At 39.8% G+C, this 6874-nt stretch overlaps 1 long non-coding RNA gene across 1 annotated transcript in view; it reads right to left on the reverse strand.

Moving 5' to 3' along the window:
• Positions 1-3042: 3042 nt before the first annotated feature.
• Positions 3043-6874, reverse strand: part of LOC124851531 — a 10662-nt gene continuing 6830 nt past the window's right edge. The window contains exon 3 of the long non-coding RNA XR_007032569.1: positions 3043-3072. This is a non-coding gene — a long non-coding RNA (uncharacterized LOC124851531). The remainder of the gene's footprint in view (positions 3073-6874) is intronic.

Genomic DNA, 6874 nt, shown 5'->3' on the forward strand with positions numbered 1-6874 from the left:
GAACACGACAAGAACCCGAGAACTCCGCCCACTGCCCGGTCAGACTCTTGTGAGTTCGTACTCTGGGCGGGCAGTGTCTGACTCGCACCTCAGTTGAGGACGCCTGAGCAGTCTACATGTAACGACCTGTCTGAAATGTCTTCCTCCGCTCCTTTCAGCTCTGGAGTCGGTGAAGCAGCGCAGCGACTGGTTTTTCCTTCGGTCCAGATCGCTGCCAGGTTCCTGCAGCAGCCCCCACTGGTTCTCCTCTTCCCCACTGGATGGCGACACCAGCGGAGGCCATGCTCGCTGAACCTCACAGTCCGAGAGCTGCAGGACAGAAGGTCGTGCAGAGTCAGCCCAACGGACAAACAGACGACACTACACGCTCACATGTTTTTGTTCTAGTTGTTAAAGACATTCTTCTGATAGAAACTGTAAAAAAAGACACATCTTCATCAAGACTTCCTGTTCTGACTAAATTCACTTCCAAATGCTGCACATTCATGTTTTATTTCTTGTTTCCTTTCAGCTCGGTTGAATGCTAATACCTTCAGTTGTGACCTGAGATCTGCGCCATTTTATTTGGAATAAAGAAGAAAGCCTTGAAAAGTTATGTTGGATTTTCTCCTCTTCCATCTCTCCCGGATAGAGAAAGATCGATCTCTGCCTCACCCGCAGCGAAACGACATTTCTTCATCATATTTTAAGGCAAATCTATTGAGTGTAAATAAAAACTGACTCCAGGTCTGGAAAAGAAGCCATCGCAGAAGTGCCTGAAACTGTATTCAACCGACCAGCAGAGGGTTGACTCCACTGGTTGTTTCTATATGAAGTCTCTACAGAGAAATGACCTGCATAATCCTCACCACATTAATAAATGTCAGCTCTTTTCTAGGAGGTTGAGATGTTCTCAATCTCTAGTTTCTCACACAAACACTCAGAATAGACTCAATATAGGAAAGAAGGGATATTATATATAATTTTTAATATGCATAGATTTATGAGGTGAGGGAGGAGTAGACGCCAATTTAAAATAATACAAGGGAAACTGAAGAACATATGAGACCTAGATATTATTCAAAGTTGTTTATGTCTGGAGAAGATCTTCATTAATAAAGCATCATGCCTCAGTTTGTGCAAGTGGCTGAGGACTCGAGTCAATCTGATCCAACTGGATTTCAGGGATGCTTTTCTGGTTTCTCACAAATACTTTTTTGATGCGATTCGCAGGATCCATCGCTCCAGAGGACTGTGGTCTTCCACCCCCATCCTCGCACAGTCCTTTCCATCAGGATTCGTCCCTGTCCAGTTGTCGGGCTCGTAGTAAAAAGCCAAAACGCCAAACTGGGAAACACAGAACCGGATCCATGAAACCTACACTGACGCCGATGACAAAAATTGTTTTCACAATAACAAACCTTGATCCAGTCGCGGTGGTCGTCCAACGCAAAGCCATTCACTCTCGTTTGAGTCTGCCAACAGTTCATCCAGAACCTGTCCTCTCAAGAGTGTCCATTTTTCCTCTCAGAGACTAGACACCAGGAATTCCTGGAAGAGCAGAAGGTGATTTATCTGTGACGATGTGATAAATATGAGAACACTCCACCTGCAGCAGTGTTTGCTACCGCCTCCTCTGTTGTTTATCACAACCAGGTCCCCTCTCATTGATCTGCATTGTGTTCTACTGATTCAGGATGAAGTAAACAAGGAGAAGAAGTAGCACTTTCCTCCATGTGTCTCCCAGCCGCTCCCCGCACTCGACATGCTTCATCTTTGGAGAGATAACAGCAAAGGAAATCACTGGTTACTTTAGATCTGGAAGCTGCAGTGACTTTGAATGTGAAGAGTTTTGAAAGACTGATGAAAATTTGAGTTTGAGATGGTGGTGGTACACTGCCCTTGAGCAAGGCAGCTATTCTGCAACTGCAGTTACAGTCAATAGCTGTGTCTTAATTCAGGGGCAGTGACTACGCTGTCCCATATCAGAGGCTCCTTCAAATGGGGCCGACAAATGTATCCGTCTAACCCAGAGAACAAAGGCTCCAACGGGTGGATCCTTCCTGTCCTAACCTATCCCAGAATTCATTGCACTTAGGTGACAAACCCTTTTTCAAAAGGTTGATGGTGCCGGCAGGCGTTGAGACGTCCGAGCTTATCACGCTTAATTTAACTGAACATCTAACGGGAAATGTTAAAACAACCAAGGGGCATAAACATTTCTCATCTTGCGGTCTAAGTTCAGTTCTGCTGCCAGGTAAACAGCAGTAAGGGCAGACACGAGCATGGAAATCCTTGTAGACGAACGCTCTTTCTGTTCACACCCACCAGGACGCCTCTTCGTGGTCGGGTCACGATCAAGGCTCTCTGGAAGATGCAGCCGCTGAACTGAGACAAGCTGAAGTGACTGTATCCGTCAGTCCTTCACTGTTTCTTTAATCATCAGGAGATGCTAATGTGTGACTACCTTCTACTGGAGGAGGCTTGGCATGGCTGCTCCACTTTGAAATGCCTCATCTTACTGAGTATTTCTTGTTAAACAAAATGTAACTTTCATCAGTCGCTCATCAGAATCGTCTGAACAGAGAAGAAGCAGAACAAAAGAAGAAACTACTTTAAGAAAAAAGGGACCTGCTGGGTGGATGAAACCTTAAAACTTCAGAAACAAAATGAAGAAGTTTACCTGTGAGATGTTTTGCCTCACATTCCTCTTTTGAAGTTTCTCTCGATTTGAGTAATTTTACAACTGATTAGAAAAAGACAATCTCATCAGTAAAGGTTAAAGCTTCATTTGATAAACGAGTCAGTTCTTGATGACGAGCAGGAGAATCATTAACTTGAAATGTTGTGAAATTCCATTTGTTGATTTTGTTTCTACACAAACAAACATCTAAAAGTAAAAGTTTTACCAAGAAGTGTTTGGACAGATTTTTATGAATTTGTTTCTGAAAATGTACTTTTAGGAATCAAACTCACGTGGGTTACACCAAGAGCTGTGACGGCAGCTGCCAGAGAACACTGAGGACCAGCAGGCTTACTCAAGCCCGGCGTGACCCCCTGATCGCCTGCTTGATGCTGCAGGTTGTTTGGAGCCTGTTCACAGCAGAAGAGAAAGACGATGGAGATAAATGTCTAATATTCATAATCGTTTTTAAAGATGAAGTCCCACTTTCATGTCTTTTGTTTTTACAGTCGACTGTAACGACCAACAGAAATCAACCTCAATCCGCTAAAGATGAATTTGTAAAACCAGGAGGAGTGTAGCCGACAGGAAGTGAAGGCCCGACTGCTTCCTTGGGAGTTGACTATAAATACTTCTGACCTTTCATAACGGTCACTTCCTCATTTTTTTTTTTCTCACACCTTTGACTTATTCTCACACTTTTGTACAGGAAACTCACGCAGATAGTTTTTACACGTTCTCTTAATCTTTCAAGTAGAATTGAACTTCCTTTTTACTCGAACTAACGATGAGCATTTATTCACAGAAGTGGCTTCAAACTGATGCAGTTTACATGAGGGTCAAAATCATCTAAAGGCAGAAAACACATTTTATTATGTGATTGAACTCAAGGTTTAGGACAGGAATGTTATTTTTACTTCATTATACACAACAATATGGCTGCAACTAATGTCCATTAATACTTGATCTGCAGATTATTTTTCCTATAATACAAAGTCAGAAAATATTGAAAGGTCTTTAAGGTCATTAGTTGTATTCTCTAGAATCAACAATTAAAAACAGAAGAAAATGAAAATCGATGATTTTCTTTTTTGTTGTCTTTTTCCTTTGAAAACGTGTGACACGATTGTGCTGGTGATAGTTCCGCAGTTTATCACCCACCAGGTCGCTGAGCTTTTGAGCAGCGGACGTTGCAATAAGTGGTTTCATCTGTAGAGGGTGGTTGGATTGCAACACAAAAATATACATATATGTACATTTATGTTCTGCTGGTAAATGTCTATGTTTCTGTCAAACAGAAAACACAAGGGACGAATCTCTGGAGACTTTCTGGAACGCTTCAGTTTTACAAAATGGAAAAACAGGGAAGTCAAGTCCACTGAGTCAAAGACTGATGAAAATGAAATAATTTCAAATGAACAATCACGTTTTAACATCTAAATTAATAATAATCATAATAATAATATAAAACAATGTGTACACTCAATATTCAAGTATTATACTTTAAAACTCACCATCTGTGCTTCTCTCGCTCTGTGGACTTAATATTATAAAGAACTTCAGCTTCAGCTACTTTTCCCTGCTAACCATCAGTGAGTATAAATTTGAAATAAATTTAGTTTTGTCTGACACCTGCTCGAAAACTGTTCTAATCTTTCCAGTCAGACTCCGAAATGCTGAAGGCCTAAGCAAGACGGTAGTTCCTCCAGACCAGACTATTAGATATTTTACTTCCTCAAGTTTTGTTCAAAACTGATATTTGTGGTTTTCTAACAGAGACGTCTTCCCAGACGTGAGTGATGTTATTCAGTTTGAATGTTTCACAAAGGAAGTGATGAAGTTGTTTATTTCTGAGTAAGTACAAATTTCCCACAATTTTAAATACAATTATATACATTACTTGAAGTGTTCCCTTTTAGGCATGATTAGTACTTTCACTTTTAGTATTTGAAGAATATTTTGATGTCAAGACTTTTGGCTTTATAATGTCAGATATATATTTTTTGAGGGTAGAGTTTGTCCACAAATATAATTAATTTAAGCAGATTTTGCTCAACAATATAAAACAATGAAATCTGTGGAAATGATAAAATTCACTGGAGCTAAAATAAATCTGCTCTTCTTTTTCTGAATTCATAAATAAATTCATAAATAATTCTAATTGTTTTTCTTAATTCACAAGATTATTTTCAGAATTAAGTGTCATTAGTTTGTCTGGTTTTTCCTCCAATAAGAAAGGAAGATTTATCATTATTTATTAATAAAAACAAAAAATATTCTTGTAAAATAAACAATTTCAGAATTAAGTTTACGCTGACGTAGAAAACCAAGAAACCTTTACGTAGATTTAACTTTCCCGGAGTGACTCTCTTGTTCGGTGTTGCACAGTGACGCTGGTCCAGTGAGTTTCGGCCTTAACTGGCTCACGCCGCTCCCGACAGAACATCGACAGCTAATCAGACGCCGCACGCCTCATGGGGAGGCTTAACCGCCATGTCGCTGGACCCTCACAGTCCGGAGAGCTGCAGGCGTAAAGGTCGAGAGCTTCGCCCAAACGGACAACAGACCACACCACGCTCACATGTTTTTGTTAAAGTTGTTAAAGACATTCTTTCTGATGGAAACTAAAGAAGAGACATCTTCATCAAGACTTCCGGTTCTGACGCAATCTACTTCTCTCCAGTCGCTGCACATTCATGTTTTATTTCTTGTTTCCTTTCAAATGCTGAATGTCAACACTTTTTGAAGACCAGATCATGCCATTTTATTTGGAATAAAGAAGAAAGTTTTGAAAAGTTATGTTTGATTTTCCTTCCCATCTCTCCGGATAGAAAGACTGGATCTCTGCTCTCACCCGCAGCTGCAACGATATTTCTTCATTCATATTTTTAATGCAAAACTATTGAGTGTAAATAAAAACTGACTCCAGGTCTGAAAATATAGCCAATGCAGAAGTGCTCAAACTTGTATTCTTCAACTGACCAGCAGAGGGCGAATCTTCCACTGGTTGTTTCTGTAATAGAAGTCTGCGTGAGAAAATGACTCCTCAAAATAACTTCTCACCACATTAATAAATGTCAGTAAACATTTTTCCCGAGGAGGTTGAGATGTTCTCAATCTCTAGTTTCTCACAAACACTCAGAATAGACTCAACAGGAAAGAAGGAGAGATATTATATATAATATTTAATATGTATAGATTTTATATGAGGGAGAAGTAGACGTCAATTTCTTAAAATAACAAGGAAACTGAAGAACATATGAGACTCTAGATATTATTCAAAGTTGTTTATGTCTGGAGAAGATCTTCATTAATAAAGCATCATGCCTCAGTTTGTGAAAGTGGCTGAGGACTCGAGCTCAATCTGATCCAACTGGATTTCAGGCTCATGCTTCTTCTGGTTTCTCACTAGGGTTGCAAATTCCGGGAATATTCAAAGTTGGAAACTTTCCATGGGAATTAACGGGAATAAACTGGAAATTTTGTGGGTAATTTATACTAACTGTATTTACCTTGTCATATACAGACATAAATATAAACATTTTGTTTTGTCATAAGCTGATTTGAGCCCTGAGGAAACTTTGGGCACTTGACTATATGCTTCTGCATCTTTGTGGCATTCTTAACATAGGTCTCTGCACAGTATTTGCAAATGTACACAGCCTTTCCTTCTACATTGGCTGGGGTGAAATGTCTCCACACATGAGATAGTGCACGTGGCATTGTTCTGTAGAATAAGATGAGAAAAAAGCTTGTAAAAAACACCAATGCAATGCCAGAGATATAAATAGTTAGCTCAACAATTGGAATCGTCTTTAAAAATATTTTACAATTGATGGATAAATGAATAGAAATAGGCTAGATGAACAGATCAACAATCTTCAATCAGCATGCTAATATATTTTCCCCAGTAATATCATCAAAACCTCCCTGACTAGTCCTTGGGCTAATGCAGTAGTGTGGCCTCAATAGCTGTAGTGTGCAGGATGCTGGGAATTATCTGTGCATGTGATGGAGAAATGCACAGTGCAGCGTGTGCTGCATTCCATACATCTTTAAAATAGAGTTTTGAATGACGTTTTTATTGCTCAGCGTTTAATTTGCGGTAAAAAGTTTTTTTTCAAAATTCCCCAAATTCCCGAGCTTAACTTCCCATGGAAAGTTTCCGGAAATTTACCGGAAATGTTACGCCCCTTTGCAACCCTATTTCTT

Source organism: Hippoglossus stenolepis, unplaced genomic scaffold (assembly GCF_022539355.2).
Source record: "Hippoglossus stenolepis isolate QCI-W04-F060 unplaced genomic scaffold, HSTE1.2 HiC_scaffold_43, whole genome shotgun sequence".
Classification (NCBI taxonomy): Eukaryota; Metazoa; Chordata; class Actinopteri; order Pleuronectiformes; family Pleuronectidae; genus Hippoglossus; species Hippoglossus stenolepis.